Below are 18,849 nucleotides of genomic sequence, written 5' to 3' on the forward strand. Positions count from 1 at the left end.
TCACAAATACGTTTAAAAATGAATATTTCACCAAAACACCAGCCTAAAAAATGGTTAAAAAAACAACGAGATATGTTAGCTAAGATGGTAATGTTCCAATTTTAAGATTCTCTGATTTGATAAATGCGCGAAATAAGTTGTCCCCAGATTTTTATTAATAAAGAGTTCAGCTGTCATAATCTGTGGCCAAATATTTGCTATAAATACTAAATTAAAAATGTGTCTACAGTTGAAATAGAAACACTCAATATAATTATGACATTCAAGCTCGTCTGCTTAAACTTATTGATCTGTGTTAATAATCTCTAAGCTGATTTGATAGAGCCACGTAAAAGGTTAATTTTTAATGACCTGTGATTAATTTACTTCTAGTCAAAAGTAACCTTACACTTGATTAAAATAGTTTGTTAAGGGCTGTCATTTTTTGTTGGGCAAACCAATTATGAAAGCATACACGCTGCATTGTTAAAATTTAAATTTGGTAATAATTGAAATCTGCAAACATTGATTTATCCTGTTTAATTTGATAATACTGTCACTATGGATTTCCCGAGATTCACTGAAAACAGAGCAAACATCACGTTTCTTTATCTTAGATAGAAGATAAGAAAAGAAAATCACCAGAACACTGGTCCATCGATTTCCTTTGTCGTTTTTACAAATTTACCGAAGACTATGTTTCACGTTGACAACCAGTGAGTGCGCCATTAAATGTTATCCTTAACATCATCCTGTGGAGCCGACTATTTACATATGTTTGCTCTCCTCTATGACACGGAATTTTACTCCGATCGATAACAAATATAAACATATGCAAGATTTTATATTTTTGAATGTAAAAACCAAAAAGCGCACAGAGGTAGACACGTTTTTACTAATTTATCGCGCTCATCAAAAAAGGTCGTTATCAGCTGAATAATGAATACAGAAATAGGCACGTTCCACAAACTGGGCCGATATCTAAAACAATCGATTCTCCATGAAATTGTGTACCGTAATGAATATAATTTGATACGGATTATATAAAATTATACGGCTACATGTAGATATTTAGATAACACACCGATGTTACATCGATATCCTCGTGTTTCTATTTGCGTGTAATTAAATTAGTTCACACAATTGTCTTATTACCGAATTAGATTTTTAAAACCGTCGTCTTGGCCGCCATTTTGGAAACCGCGCTGGACGGCCATTTTACTTCCAACAATTGAAAATTTAGTAGTACTATCGTTGAAAACTTTAATAACATACAAAATAGAGTGCTTCGATTTGTAATAAAGATAATTCTGTTAAATTTAAGTTGGCAAAGCGGAGCGTCGCTGATTACATTTTTGAGTCGCCGCAACTGTTTCTGGCGTAAAGAGGCATTTTTATTTAAATTTTTATCGAGGCAATTTATGGTTTAAAGTATACTTAATTTGTTGGCATGAGCAAAGCAACCGGAAATTGGGGTGGCTTTAAATGAGTGGAACAATATCATCTGAAGTAAAAACGATCCTGCTTCCAGCTTAATAAACCTGGCGCAGTTTTAAATCAAAAAGACATAAATTTTTATTAAAACTAATGACATATGGAAATTTGTGCGCGGTAAATATTGTGATAACAAAAACTGGGTTTCAATACATTTTAGAATAACAAATGTGGGTTTTTAAACATACACTTGTAAATTTAAAATATGAAAACGTGTGTACATAAAATTCGTGGTTTCAGTGCGAAAGTTTCCGCGCCACTTAGTGGTGAATGCGGATCCTCAAAATTTAATACCTTGGTTGCGTTGCAGTGGTCGTTCTGTTGTCGTTGAAAATTTATTCAGGCCTAAATCCAATCGGTTCTGGGTAAAATCATTGGGGTAATATTGACACAATCGTTAATGTGTGTGAAATGCATGTAGATACATTGTAGAAACACTAAAGCCTGATTAATGTTTCAGTAACAAACTGAAATTGATATGGAAGTATTTTTTCAAGCCCCTTTTACCATTTTACCCACGTTAAAATTTTAAATACCGTAATTTGTACAGCGTCAAGTTTATTGATGCAAAAACTTTTAATGACCGTGTTCTGTAAAACAGACTTTTGTAAGCTTGAAGTAAAACATTGTGTCGCTAGTTTGTTTAGTTGGGGAGTAGAATAATTAGATTCGCCGTTGTGACTCGATCTTGATGTATAGTTTGCGGGTTTGTCTTTATTTACAATACCAATCATTAGGTTAAATAGGTTTGTCTAGGGACTTCATTCATTCTGCTTTATTGAGAACTAATGTACTCTTCAATTATTTATTCAGTATTGTCAACGTGATGCATTGTTTGTTAAAGTTTGGTTACAAACCTTCGAGGATTGCATGACCAAAAACCAAATCTGATGAAGTTGATTGAATTTCTTTTATGACCGTACGACTAAATTATTTTAATGGTATAATTTTGTGATTCAAGCCTGTGGCTAATCAAGCATGTATTATTACAACCCTCTGATTTACAAATTAAGATCTCGCAACAACTTCCTGAAAAAGTGCGTGTAGAAACGCGAGTAAGCACTTGAATTACATTATAACACTTGTGATTCAATTTAAAATCACGACATGTGTTACCAGTCAAAATTACAATATGAATGAAATGTACCTAATCTTTTTTTTGCCACAGTATGGTCGAACATAAGACCACCTCTCACGCTGTCTTTTTTTTGCGTAGGAGTTTTATGAAGTCCTTTGGCGCTCCTTTTTAAAACATCTTTTACGAGCCCGGAACATGGATCGCACTAAAGCTATGAGCTGATTTTAACCCGAAAAGCAAGCTATAACTCATAAATGAAAATTTCAATCTCGAAATTTTCTGTCACCCCACTTAACATATTGTGAAAGTTTATAAAGAACCATCAAGCTGACATGTTTTATTTGTAGAAACGGGGATAAGAAAGATTTCCTGATTTATGTGGTTGCTTCCTTTTAGGAGAATTAAAAGTGTTGCAAACAAAAACTTTCTAAAAACGCATCACTAATTTAATAAAACTAGAGTGTTTCGGAAGCTTTCAATTCTATTGATTTTTTTTGTAATTAAGCAATCGATTAAATAAATTCCCAACACGCTCAGCTGAAAAACGTTCGCGTTTCGATATAATTAATCAACTTTCAAGGATGTGACAGCTGACAGAAGCTCGTGTTTTCTGATTTTAAATACAAAGCACTTGAATATTCGTGTGTCATGAATTGTCGGGTCTTGTTAAAAGCACAGAACAGATTTTGTTCGAAAATTCTCTATGAAAAATTCACGACTGTCTTGAGGCGATCGCTGAAGTGTTCGTGGACAATTGGCGAGCCTCAAAGAAGTTTACAGGAGGTGATGAAGCATTGAAATGTGGTGTTCCACAACTTCATACACAGCACTTGTGTCCTAACAGTTTGCAGACATTCGTACGAGGGCCACATGTAACCTAGTATTAATATTGTCGCTCGTAATGAATATTAAGCGTATTTCGTGCCTGCGTTGCCTTCTGTGCACGTCGCATGATTGGTTAGATATTCATTTAAGATGTCATCAAAACATGTCACTTGCGTGTGTCTGACAAATGCGTTATTAAAAGAGAATACAAATTCGCAAAAGTTTTGAGAGAATATTAAGAGAATCATTTACTTGTGCAATATATCAAAATCAGAAAGAATTTTTTCAGCACGTGTCATTTATGATATTTTATATTCCATCAAAGAAACTTTTATATGCAAATATGTCAGATGGAATTTAAATATTATAAACGACGAATATGATACGGAAAGCACGAAGGGAGCTCCATCTAAAGTTTATATGAATTGACATGTGAAGGCTGAGCACGATGTGTTACCTTGTTGTGTTTAATTGGTAAATTTAAGTGTATTATGTTCGCACAAAAGGGTGTAGCAATTACTATTTTCAAATTATCGCCATTCTCGTACTTTTACAACAATAAACCATAATTTTGACGCCATTATGCATTGTTATTATACTACACAAAGCGCCAGTAAGCTTGGGACATGATTTACTTAACAATATAGTCACCTATTAATAACAAGGGACAGGCTGGTACGCTGTCAATTGAGATAAATTCTGCCGTAGGATAACTTATTTTCGAAAATTAACTATAATAGTATCACCGGAAAACACTAAAAATCATTGTAATTTGTTGCTACAGGCAGTACATTGTAATACCCATAGTTTCATTATAATAAATGCAAAATTTTATTCAATAATTTTGTCATGAATTGCTATTGAAACAATATTTCCAACATAATGTGAAATAACAAATTTATGGTTCGTCGTTAGAAATACTCAAAATCAACGTTTGTAATGTGAGTTAAAAATAGATTTATGTTGTTTTTAAAATGTTTATTTTCTAAATATTCCTTAGTGTAATTGCATGTGATCAAAAGATCTTTAATTCGAGACAAAACAAGGATGTTAAATTCAATGTTTTTGAACAGATCACGAGCATCAAAAATGCATTAAATCGAAGCGAACACTCAATCGATCTTATTGAAATTATTCTGAAGGATAATTTCGTTTTTATTGTCAGGCACGCCCCTGTACATTTGGAATGAAAGTAAACACCATAAAGAAACTCTAAAATTCATAGCTGGTTTGAGAAACGGCTCAATTAAAACCTCTTTCCCCTAAAATTTGTTATTAATTATTATTAATAATGTAATACAGGCTCAGATTGCTCATTAATAACGTATTCCTCCACACAAGCCACCTGCGTTGTGCCATTACCCATGTTCTTATCTTAACAATATTTTGTTAGTCCCAAGTTTGCTATCTGCCATTTAATAGAATAAAATGGCGGGATTGCGGCCATTTGTTTTCACATTTTCTAACAGCCCTGAGATAGGACAGTCCAATGGGAGCTTTTAAATCTAATTTACTATTTATTGTCACGCATGTAAAAATACACCTGAAGACATCAACAAATCCCTTTGTCTCTCATCTTTGATGCTTCACATTAAAAATGAGGGGGTTTGAGCTTTAGAACTAAACCTGTGGACGTTTCCTTACTAAGATTGAGGAAGCTTAATGTTGATTTAAGAGTGATGCTCGCTAATTAGACCTTTGCAGTAAGTCAGTAATTACCTTTTTGTGAAAGGATAAAAGTCGGCGTCGGCAGTCAAATTTTCACAAATAAAAGAAAGGAGAATAAAGGGATGTGGGTTTGGTAGAGGATGGACGCTTCTAACGTTCATCTGTAGTAAACAAGCCGTTCAATAAGTAGAATCTTTGCTTAATTAAGGGTTGGGTGGTTCATTCTCTAGTAATCAATGTCAGGAAATGTCGACACGAAATCGATGATTCTATACCGATTAAGTGCCAAAATGGAGTTCTCGATGTCAAATTTGTTTTTAATAAACTCGCCAAAATGAAAATTTATGAAAATACGTTAATTAATCAAACGCCAGGACAGCGGCACAAATTAACGTCACCCTTGGAAATTTCCCTTGCATATTTCAAAATTTCCATTCACTTGTAGCTATTATCATACAAATTACGCGATTAATATCAATATCGAAATAGACAAGAAGATGGAAACAAATTCCATCAGACATGTGTCGTAAAAAGTTAACGATTGAGTGACAAGGGAAAAAGCTTTCTGAGATTCATACCGCCAAATCTGACCTCCTTCAATTGCCCATCGAATCATTTAAAATGAAAGAAAGACATCAAATACAACTCTAATTTTTGTAGAGATTAAATATATGATACTTTGACATTTTACTTCCTTACTGAAATCGATTTATCGAAGTGACCACTTCTTAAAATAATTCCAATGCCAATTCTGAATTATCCAACAGGATTTTCTTTCGGTCGGGGACACCTAAAAGCGCGGGAAATCATTTAATTCGAGTCGAACTTTTCTTTAGGATATATTTAGAATTACAGTTGAGTAACAATGTATGGATAATTAATGAACCTTCTTTACAATGCTGAGCAAAATTGATTTATTCCCCACGTTAAATGATGATTAACGAAAGGTTGTTCAAATAAGTGTTTTTTAAAGTAATTATATTAGTCTCGCCATGCTGGTATCTTATAAATATCTCGTAGTACAATAAAATCGTCATTAGTTCGGAAATAGTTCCGTTACGTCATTACCGTCCCGGCAATCTGACGCGATTATCGATTTCTTTTAGACGTTTTACATAAATATTTCATCATATTTTGGAAAGCAAAGATAAATATTTACAGAGTCTGATAATTTATATAGAAGTTTTTCCACTTAATTGACTCTGAGCGGCGGAAAGTCCAAGTAGAAGAGTGACCTGTTTCCTTCACTTTTCGGGAACTTATTAAATTACTCTCTGCGTAATAAAATAACTTTCGGAAGCGGCCCCAATCTGTGAATCTAAACGCGTACACAATTTGTCTAAAGCTTTTGGGAATTTTTCATGAAATTTATTTTCACCGCTGTTAAATGTTGGCGATTTCTCAAGAAACGTATTTGTGTATCAAAAAACGCGAAGATTGACGTGAATATGCATCATGAATATTTAATAATGCCGTAAACCCAATGGTCATTACGTTGGGAGCTTTATCGTGGCGCTGCAATGGTTTGAAATTCAAATCGCATCTGTAAACCAAATACATATCGTTACTTTGTTGCTAAACGCACCTGCTCGTTCCCCACAGGTTCGTGGAAGTTTTCAATTTTTACTCAATAAAACGCGCTCATTTTGCATTGCCAAGGATATTGCAGAACACAATATACTTAATTGGAAAAAGTCCACATGACAAGTTAAATCGTCCGATATTTTACTGCCGATCATTACTTCGGTGTTCATATAAGCGATCCAAACAGTTCCCCAATGATTCATAATTTATCGTTCAATCAAAAGAAGCCTCCATCTTACAGGCTGTTAAAAATTTACAGCGATGAGGCAATCGATCGATAATAAAACTACAAAGTTGTTCTAACATAACACTTAATTTTATGCGCATATTTCTATAAACTATCCAACTACCTACCATATGCAAGTTTTAGTCGTTTTACCACAGAATAGTGTCGCAGTCATTGGGAAATATTCTCACTTTATGACTGCAGAGAAAATTCAAAATTAATCCAAATTATGGTCTCAAACATATTTACTTCCAAGCAGGGTGTCAAATTACTTTGTTCCTGTCAAGATCAAAGATGAAGTCATCTTTGTCTAGCGAGCAGCGGGATGTAGTAAGTTAACGCTATTCGAGCTTTTACACTCGATACGTAAAATGGCTGTATAAATCAACCGATTTGTCGGACGTCATACCCAACCGCTCTTACGGTCTGAATATCTCTCAATAATTAACTGCAAAACAGGAAAACCCGCACACTAAAAATCCCAACTTCCGAAATTTATGACACTCATAGTTTTCGTCTTAAATTTATGAACTATAGAAATGTTGATATTATGAATACCAGCAATACTCCCTGACCTGGATAAAATAAATTGTTTGCGCATTCGTAGCTGTCCACTGCAGCTTATTGAGATATAATACTACAAAATTTACTACTAATCTAGTCAGCAAACTTACAATTTATCCAGTTCAAATTCTATATGTTTAGGTGGACACGGTTAGCAAGATTTGTATTTGCGTTGTTTGAAATTCAAATTTTCATCGTGTCAAAGGTTCTCCACCCACTGAAAAGGTTTATCGTTGTTAAATAATGTTTCCGTTGTTGTAGACTTACAGTTCCAGTCGGTCATAAACAAGTCAGTAGTTAAAAGTGACTCACCCTGCCACAAATAAACCCACAAAAATAAGGAATAGACACGCTGTCAGTTGACTATTGATATAAAAATGGTGGATGCGCCAGGTTAAAAATGTTTTGTAAATAAGAAGGTGACAACTGTTTTAATCATCGGTATAATTAAACCAATCTTCATTGTGGAATTAAACGATAACAGTATTTGTGTGGATTATACATTGACAGTCATGTCACATATAATTTGCCATCAGTTTTACTATAAATATTCCGTGCGCTGTGCACGCTGATATAATGTCGATGTCATGCTTTTGTTTAAATAATAATAGACTACAAATCTTGTCGACCTTAATGGTGTCGGTTACATTCTATAAAATAAAACCGTCGTAAATTTGACAACCTGCTTCATGATCTCGATCCTGAAAGATAGATTCCACAATAAATGTTTGATGTAAACGGTGAAAAACTCACAAGCAACACCTCGCATATAAATTATCATCTCGTACAATCAAAATTGAGGTTGGAATCGAAATCCCAAAGCGAGGGCAAATCGTCGATTATATGTTACCCTGGTGTCGTCTCTGTACGATTTTTGTTTCCAAAGGGGGTACGAAAAATGAGAGATAATGATGTCATGACACAGGTGACATACAACGATAATAATATATAAAGTTGCAGGTCCATTCTCCTGCCAGATGGTGGTGAGCGACACAATCATCTATAACTTTTCTAAGAAATGAAGGAAATTTTTCTCGTGGGCAGGTTGAGGTTGATTCATCATTCGATCGATATTTTAATGTAATCGATTTATCATTAAATTGGATTAGTTTAGTGTGCTAAGAAAGAGGGTTTGGCGTTGATAAATAAAGATATATGATCCCTGCAAATGGTACAAGAATCTTGGTGAACAATTTATTATTATTATTTCTGGTGCAACGAAGAGAAAAGTCGGGAAGTTCGGCCGCGACCTAATCGTGCGAGGCTCAAACGCCGGAAAAATATTACCTGAAGATACACTTTGTGAGTTTTCTAGAGTACTTCGCTGTTGAGGCTGGGATTAAAATTGTCTCCGAATGATCCATCTTTCTAAAAAAGCCAATTTCAACTAACAAACCGACTTTTAGAAGAAAGGACATTACGGCGGTGATCCATTTTGGCACTCTGTGTTGGACGGGAACAAGTGATTGGCATTATCCCTACAAGAGGAGAAATCGGACGCATTTTCCCCGACTATATTATTACAGAGGTGTCCAAATCACCTGTGCCAAGGATTAATGAGACAGAAATCGATAGGAAAGAGATTTTCTCTTCGTTCTGATTAGACTAGTAGTTTTATTCTTTTCCTTCACAAGAGGCTTTACGTTCATTTTAATGCAGATAAGCTGTTAGTTAATTAGATAGGAGTTTTACTTCCCCTGCAATTCACTAATTATTTCTGAAATAAAAAATTCATTACGGAGTCTAGGCAGTGATTGAGGTGCACACAGAAATCCGTTTAAAGCTTTGAACTTGTCTGTTTAATAGAGAGATCCTGAATTGGACACGTTAATAACATAGACACAGTTTAGTAAGCTGCATGTATAATTAAAGCCTGACGGAGCGTACTAAATTCAGATCTTGCTGGTTACATTCAAGTCTAAAATTTTAATTGAATTCATCACTTGTGTTTTTCCTTATTATACACCCCAATTTTCGAAGCTCTTCCTTCAAGAAAGCTCAGGGTTATTAACCGTTGATAAATATACCAGACCATGTGTTTAATATTTTGTTATAAAGAACGTTTTTCAACGACTTCAAAGATAGTTTTATAGAGAACTAAATATTTAAAATAACGACAACATCTTGAAATTACTTTCCCGAAACTTGCCTTTGAAGACGTTAATATGGATGGCGCTTCCATGCTCACTCGCAAGAAATGAGAACTTTTTTTTAAAGTACGCCTTCTGTTCAATTTCACCTTGCTATATACACATACATTTAAATGTCAGGTCGGTGTTTCAGTTTCTAGATTAACAGGTTTCGGAACCACCTGCGGAGATTTTAGACAATCTTGTATAAATATGCCCACAAAGCGTTTGGTTTCTACAGAAATATTTTGACTTCGTTGCATAGTAATAAACAATTTAAAATTGAAAAGTGAGGACGTTACAATTACTTTCAAATTGGAATAAATTTGCTGTCGCTTTAAAAAAATTGGAATCTCTTAGAAAAAATGTGTCTCTTATTAACAATGAAACAATTTTGTAAATTGTGTTTGTTTTAACGTGACCACCCTGTATAATGAGAGCAATTTCCACAACAATTTAGTTCGTTTTGTGTACATTAATCTATTTAGTACGATAGATTTTAGTAAACATAATGATTTATAGTACACATTCCTTGAAATACAAATGACTTTTTAAATGTCAAGTGTCAACTTCCACCCCTTGTTAGATCTCGTCATCAATACTAATGACGTCATACAACCCACATCAATGACGTAATGTAGCGATTTCAAGAGCGGCAAGAGAATTTTAATTGCAAGGTTGTTAAAAATAAAACGGAGAAGGTGGTTCGGGTATAAATAATTGAACAGAACGGACGCGGTGTAAAATAAGAAAATTCGTAAGAAAGCCACATAAATTTATAGACAGTTTAAATTTTGACAACTACGATCATTTGTCACCGTTGTGCTTTTATCACTGACGTTATCGTGATTATGGCTCGAACGTTCGTTTGAAATGATTATTTCAGCTCACGTTTTTTTAATCTCGAGCTTGCATGATTTTCTCTATTTTATCAGCATTAAACAGCAGGATGGTGGTTTGTCCCTATAAAACCGGTTTATTGGATCATATGAAAATGTATTAAGAATTATATTGGAGATGAAATGGATTTTTCTGAGTATGCTTAAAATTAAACCTCGAACAAAGAGCTTATTAGAACTAGAACTTACGGGAAACGTATAAAATTTGTGCAATTTCTTAAGTTAGTAATTTCGGGATGAATATTTGGTTAAATTCTCACAAAATAATTAGTTCATCTCACAATAACAACTACAAAGGTATGGCGACCCTTTTTGACCTACTTGAAGTAACATAATGTTGTATTTCTCATTATGATTTGTACGTTTTTCCTTTGTTAATAGACACCACCTGTGACCTCATTCTAGAAAACCACCTAATTGTGTGTGATACCGACGAAATTATAATACATTTTTGATAAGTTGACTGATGTCTCCTTCAATAATTTGTACGACGTGCACGGAGAAACATTATTTTTACAAAGGACAAAAGTAGCAACGTATGAATTTTTAAGTCGCTCATATTTCCCACAGGTAAATTAATACAACTCGCTCAAATGAAACGTTAATTGTTGCTCACTCTTAAATATTAACTATCCGAAAATACGCGATTATAATCAAACGAAACAGGGCAAGGTTACCAGTAAAGGTAAATAAAATAAATACTTCAGCCACATGATATTGATTCATTTTTTGTGATAAATGAAAATTTGCTGAATATTAATACCCACTTGATACCTTTGATTAATCTGGCCGAAATCCAGCTTCACCAACACCTGTCGAATGGAAATTTGGTTATTAGAAAAAAGTTGATGTGATCGACGATGCTTAAAATTAATGGATGTCGAAATTTTTACGGTTTTTGAGTAAAATTAAATATTTATAATCAAACAAACAAATCATTTTTAGATAAATAATCGAGTCCAATAATCAAGAAAATTTGAAGCAAAAATGGTGGATGCGCCGGGTTCATTTATCATTATTTTTTAAATTCAATTACAGACGCTCAATTTTCTTCGATCTATAGACGTTTAAACACAGAAATAGAACTGTAGTAGATCGTCTAAACTTATAATTTTTTATTTTAAAGATTCAAGTTCTGATCAAAACAAATAAGTAAATCCCGAATTTGGGTGTGAGTTCTCTTAAAATCATATTTGCGGCGCACTGGTAGATTTGTTCAGTAATAAATTTCACCTGCAAAATGTTTATATGAAACAGAAGCCATAAAATTTTCCAAATTAGAACAAACAATAAAGCTGTTGATAAGAAACAGTCTACATTCTGGGACGATTTAATCAGTTAGAGATATTAAGAATTGTTATAATAACCTTCATGCGGCAACAAAACATAAGGCGGCAAAGAAATGTAATTTAAACTTTGATGATTAGCATTTTCGTTTTAAAGGATATTCGTTCGTTTTATATGGAGATTATTTGAAAATATTTGGCGAGGAGTGCTTTAGTACATTTGCGTGATAATCGCATTACACAGAGGCTGTTAAAATGCTGTATATTCTAGTAAATATAATGCTTCCCGAAGGAAAACAGTCATTTTAGGTCGTAATTAATTTAGAAGAGCAGCATCAGTTTGGCTACAAGAACGCGATAGATTTCACCGAATGGCGTTGTGCCAAAAACGTTACGATTTTGAAATCGTAAATTACAAATTCGGTACCATCAAACTTACATATAATTGAAATACAACTCACTTTATCCATTATCTATATTTAGAAGTGGAGCAATTTTCCTGAAATTAAATTCAACTTGCAATCAAGAAAATTTGTTGGAATTCACGTAATTTCCGCTGCTGCTTGGAATTGGCTTTTATCAAATATTAAGCTGTTTTTATTAATTCGGTGGAAAAAGTTATCAGGAATGACGGGCTTTCTTCATGTTTTCGTCGGAAAGGAGTAATTAGTTTCTGTAATAAGCTCCTTTGCTGAAAACTACGTCTCGGCTTTCTACATATAACAAAATTCCTTGGATAGTACTGAAATTTTCTAGTTTCTCTGTACTTAGCAGAAAGAGTTTCATTGTGTAATTAAACCTATTCCCAGAAACACGACGATGAAAAATAGCACACAGAATTACAAATGAGCTTTTTTAGCGCTAACCCGGTTAACCGTGCCATTAAATGACCGGCGAAATGTGATATGTGAATACTATCTCTTGTACAGTTTTAGGTAATTTTGAGTTTCATTGCGGATTATGTAGGAAAATTTATATTATTGAATTTTTGTTCGCTTTTAGAATAAATTAACGAGTTTATAATAGTCGTCTGTCCTACCCTACTTTTTTAATTTCCAACTACAATGAGGCAACGAATGTTGCGTGATACCACTTTTTAGTTGATAAAGTCTGTAAGTTTCTGGGTCGAGATTGTTACACTAAATGTATATGTACAGATAACAAAAAGCATGAATTATCAATGTAAAAATAAAGAAGAGACCGTACTTCAAAAAACACGCAAACATATTCACGGTCTTACTTCATTGGTCCACTTGATTGACATATTTATTCACATCGTATAGTGTGCAGCGGCATGTGCAGCATTTCTTATAAACACAATTATACAATTTATATACGAGTTATAAAAAATCCGCTAAATTAAAAATAATTCACCACGGTCATTATCGATGTTAGAGATCGCACCCTCTTATTAAAAAATCGATGTATAATGTAATTAATCAGTTATTTGCAATTCATCAGCATGACACAAATCGATTCTATTTAAAAACACGCTTTAAAATGCAGTTTTAAATGAAATTACACCACTGCGGTTCATTACGCCTGATCTGTTTTCTTTACTCTCAGGAGCTTCATTTTTAGCTCGGTAAATCGGAAATATGAAAATGTTATTTCGCCCACTTACAAATACAGTAATATATTTAGCAGCAATTTATATTCACAAAGCATTCTTTGTAGTAAAACGTTAAGTATGTATTTTGTTATTTGGAAGGAAACGTAATGTCTCGTAAATCAAAAGTTTTCATTTCGTCATCAGGAGTTATTACACCCAAATTCCTAATTATAATTGCAACTAGGAAAATGTAGCGACCTGTTTTTATTAGTTAAAGCAGTAATTTTATAGAACACAAAAAACGTCAGAAAATATTGATCCAACGTCAAGCGATGTGTACACATGTAACAGTACGGTTGTTAATAAAAATACACTTTTTGATAACTAGAAAATTTGTCTCAGCGGACTGTACATAAAAAATATTTACTATTTCTATCGTACAAGGTGTGTTTGAAACTTAAGAACTGAAGCTTTAGAAGTAATAATTTATAACATAATAATAATAATAATAATAATAATAACAATAATTGAAATATTGGAATTTAACTCCGCGGTAGTTTTGGATTCAGCGCAAAAAAACTTCTACACTAAAAAAAAGAAAATTGCGAATTCGAACTATCAAAGACCGATTTCTAAGTTAAAAAATCGTGAGAAAAACTATTTCGAACAGAGTTTCTTAATATTTACTTTAATTCCGAAGATATCGAGTAAAATCGTTTTCAAACCTCCAAAATTTTGGCCCTCTGGCGACAAAATTTCAAACGCCTTTAACTCAGTTATTTGTTGACGTACGAGAAAAATAAGAATATTTTTGAATTCAGCGCAAAATTCTGCGTAAAATGAGCCCATCCAGTTCAAAGTTCTTTAAGAAATAACCGAGATATCGACAGAAATATATTTTCAGAGGGTGATTTTAAGGTCATTTTCGAGATGCTATTTTGGGGTGAAAACTGCGTTTAGTATTATTGAGTTAAATATCGATCGAAAGAGGAGCTCAAGATCTATCGACTGGCTAAATCTCAGATCGATCAGGCAAGTAGTTTACGAGGGGCGATAGAAAAACGAAAAATTGAAAATTTTTCATCGATTCAGTCGCAAAATTTTTTTGCCAAAAAATTTGACCATCAAATTTTCGACTTTTGAGGACTTATTCTAAAGAAGAATGAGTCGAGAAAAACGATGGCGCAAACCGTTTCTCAAAATCTTTTTTAGTTTCGGAGATATCAAACTTTAAAAAAGTTTCAACTCAAAATCCAATATCCGAAACTTTGATTGCCCATAACTCACTTATTTGTGGACCGGTCTTAAAAACTTAGAATCTACGTGAAATTCTGCGTAAAATGAGTACCAATACTTTAAGATTGCTCCATAAAAAAGCGAGATATCGACCGACTCTGAATTAGAAACTAAAAGACAGCTAACTTCTACAATAAAAAATTGAAAATTTCGAATTCGAACCATCTAAGACCGATTTCTAAGGTAAAAAATCGCGATTTTGGAAAGAGTTTCTGATATAGCTCGAATTTACAATTTCCTACAGGGTGTGTTTGTAACTTACGAAATAAAGTTTTAGAAGTATTCATTTATAATGTAATATTGAAATTTAACTCCGAGGTGAAGCTAAACAAGGAAATAAACGAAAATCTCCAATGACTGGACAGATTAACACTTTTATGATAAATATTCAGCGCCATAAGGGCTTGAATTGGGTACGGAATTAGCTAAACGCTGGTGAGGGTTTCGGTCACATGCAGGAAGCTAATCCAACTCCAACAAGAGATTACAAAGTTTGTAAAATTTACGTCACAAAGATGAAAGCGTTATGCTTTTCCTTATAAAAGGGAAACCGTAATTTTGATTATTGTAAAGCTCTGACGTCATGTTTAAAAGTAGTAAAATCCTGGCTGTTTTCCAAGAAAACTTCGTCCAAAGTTTTTATGTGACAAATTTTTATGAACTTGAGTGAATAAACGAGATTATTGGCAGTAAACCACGTTTGATTTTGTAGCTTCAAGAAAAATCTGCGTTAATCATGTTTTGTTATTAGATAGTCATTCGATGGTTATGATAGTAACTAAATTATTTTACTAGTGTAACGTTCTAATAGAGATATGTCTCTGGATTTTGTAATGCTTCCTTAATAGAGCTTCAATGGACTTATCGTTGTAAAGGGTCAACAATGGACTACCCTTTGTGTTTATCTTTGGTTGTTCTCTTGATTTGAATCTGTCGAGCGTGAAATTATGTCATCATCTGTCTGATACAGATTGTCGAGAGTTTGCTCTAGGTGAGTAAGCAATTTTTTGCTGATGTTAAAACGAAATCGGTGATGTGCATTACAGCGATGATCAAAGTATTGATACATTATCAATTACAAAAATTAATGATATCCCTTGTATACTTTTCTCTTATTTAATACCACATGGAATTTACCAAATTCACGGAAATTAAATTTTCGGTTTTCTCCCAGGACATAATCTATTTCAATCCACTAATTTAAACTATTCAGGGCCACGTTATTATTGCATGGAAACAATACAGGATTCAGAGGATTTAAATTGAAAGTTATAATAACTCCCTAGGCTTCAACATGCATTTTACTGCGAAAAAAAGAACTTTAACTGATTTTCCAATCAGAAAAATATGGGAGAATAAAATCTTCTTACAGTTAATAAAATTCGCTTTGTGCATATTCGAGCTTTATTATTTTAAAATGTAGATTCTAATATACGGTTGAAACAGAAATACATTAAATTAAACTGGTGGCATAAAATAAACAGAAAAACAAGACATCCTACCTTCTTCGTGTTGATAAAACTTCACCAGCCCATGAATGAAAGTTCAAAGTGACCACCATTATTTTTACAACAATACTGTCGGCAAAATTACAACTAAAATAATTTAGGAAATCAAGTGATTAAATCGACAAAAAAACACTTTTCTTTACAACGTGACTGTGACTTGCCGATTACCTGGCTATGTTAACATTTTTTGTGGAATACACGATAGTCTTAAAAACTAATCAGTTTCCAAAATTATTAATAACATCTTGAAACTGAGCATAAATTTTAAAAAACCGCAAAGGAAAAATTTGTTTGTTTTAACAAGATCTACCACCAGTTTAATTTAATGTACTCATTTCTATATAAACTGAGTTACAATATTTTAGAACTTTGTTGTGAACTAAACTTTGTTAAATCTGGTGACATTACCAGTTGCAATTAACGTAGCGTATTATTTACTAGTTCAAACCCGAGCTTACAAGATGAAGAAAAATGCATTTGAACTTCAAAGAGGCGTAACTTTGAAACAGAGCTTATGTTATTAGGTGGTATAGTGTGAAGGAAGAGCATAGAGTTGAACTCTATTAATAGAGCTTATCATATCTGATCGGATTACAAAGTAATTTTGAGGAAGATCCAGATGCCCACTAACTTTATTGTTTATTGATTGAAATATTGTCTAGTCCTTAATTTAATAAATGGAAAAATTGACAGTGAATCGAGTTTGGGATCTGAAGTTAAACGCAAGGCGCGTCCTTAATCTAGTCACAATAAATTTTCTTTCCAATTGTATCGATTGCTAATGCGTAGTGTTTAAATTTAAGAGAACACAGAAAATCGCTTTAAGATTTAGTAGAACATTTAAAAAGACATCGTCATTGATGAAAAAGAACTGATTATTTTAATGGTAGGCTCCAAATATTTTGGGCCGTAAAATAGGGATTGAACCAGCTCCGCTTAGCTCCAATAAAAATCGAATTTTGCCTAATAAAACTAAATCAGGGATCTTAAGATGGAATTCAATTTGATAAAAGCATTGTCTTGCCTTAATGAAATTCTTGAGTAATAAATCGTTTTTAACGGGACGTTTTATTTTACAAGGTACGCTCTAATTAAGTTGTCATTTAAAACTGATCAGAATCATAGAATTAATTGAGTGGAACAGCTTAAAATAACTCTCCTTTCACTTTGAATCTTTAATAATACAACAAATTTACTTGACTGCTGGGATCAATACCAGCGTTGACTCGTGCATACGTGGTATGAAGTATTCTCAAAATAAATAAAATATGACTCAAGCAGACCGGCTTCTTCAAATTGAATAGCAGATTTTACTCTCCTACCCTCTTCGCTAAATCATTATCTCAACCTCTGCACTGAAAGCCATTGTTGGCCCAAGTTGGCCCCAATTGGTTTAGGGGTGCAAAGTCGTATGCATCTCAAAGGAAATTGTTGAAATACTTTACACCACCTTTATTGGAGAGCCCTAAATCTGCATAACTACCGGAAGAGACATATTTTAAACCTCCAGTAATTCTTTCCAATTATCTTTTTTTCTTCTCTTTTCTCAATAAAATTTGATACAAAAACAATAAACCCGTCTAGAGTATCTTAACAAATTCAGGATAGTTGATAGTCCCGCAGATTAATTTTAAGCCACTGAAAGCCGTTGACTTGGAACTATTTGTGTAAACAGAATGTTTGAAAACTTGACGTCGTGATCGCATGTACTTATGTATTTACAATGCACATTGGATTAATTCCTTGGATTTCAGGGTTATATTTGTTTTGAGATTAGAGTGATCTGTGTCTGGTAATCTCGACGTAGCATGGAGTTTTATGCCACTTATTCGTTGGCAATAGCATTAAAAACCTCGAAATGTTACAAAGACATGAAACAGAGAATTTCGCAAATGCTAGTTGGATCAATTAAAGGGTGATGGTCAAGACAATCATGCGTGAAACTCTCAATAGACTACTAAAGAAGATTGAAGAAAATCCTTAACACTTTAAGTAGTCTCACGAGGGTTTCAAACACTTCCTGCATTTTTATGTTATGAATGCAACTCGTGATATTATTAGCCTTATTAACATAGGTGTGTTTTTCCTTTGTGTAATCCAATCTACTGTTTAACCGTATTTCTATTCTTGCTTTATGACTGTGAAGATGTACTTTATGTATTTGGACTATAACGGCTTTTAAAGCTTGTTCGTAATCAAAGCATGGCTTTTATGATTTCCTGACGAGCTTTTAAAATGCAATTTTTTACTCCACCTTCACATAAACCGGGTTAATTGTACAGTAAAAAAGCGTTTGCATTAAAACTAGCATAAAAAGTTGAAAATAGTACAAATGGAACTGAAGAAAGAATAAAGAATTGAAAAATAGCGTGAGTTATTCCCGTTTGATTACAAAGCTCGAAGTCGTCCTATCCAATGATTAATGACTTTTGCAATTACAAAATTTTAATAAACACTATAATGTCGTGCTGAAACATTTACATTTAAATTAGCAATTTGTAATTGCGAGTTTCGATCTATTCGTTTCAATCAACGCGAAAAAGCACCGTTTTGTAAAGGCTTACGTTGTCGTAAACTTTACCATGACACTCATAAGGAGGGCTTATGAATGCCGAAGTGAAAGCTCAAAAGACTGCAAAAACTTCAATTAGTTATAGAACTCTGACAGCTCCAGTGTTGCTAGTGTGCTTCGACAACTTCTTCTTGTTGAACTCACATAAATGTCCTTTATATCACATGACGAACAAATCAGCCCTTAATA

At 33.4% G+C, this 18,849-nt stretch overlaps 1 protein-coding gene across 5 annotated transcripts in view; it reads left to right on the plus strand.

The window, feature by feature from the left end:
- The window catches only part of SK (small conductance calcium-activated potassium channel), a 56,547-nt gene that overhangs the window by 7,609 nt on the left and 30,089 nt on the right, over nucleotides 1–18,849 (plus strand). The window lies entirely within an intron of this gene.

Source organism: Gnatocerus cornutus, chromosome 10 (assembly GCF_029298725.1).
Source record: "Gnatocerus cornutus isolate USDA-ARS CGAHR chromosome 10, icGnaCorn1.1, whole genome shotgun sequence".
NCBI classification, from domain to species: domain Eukaryota; kingdom Metazoa; phylum Arthropoda; class Insecta; order Coleoptera; family Tenebrionidae; genus Gnatocerus; species Gnatocerus cornutus.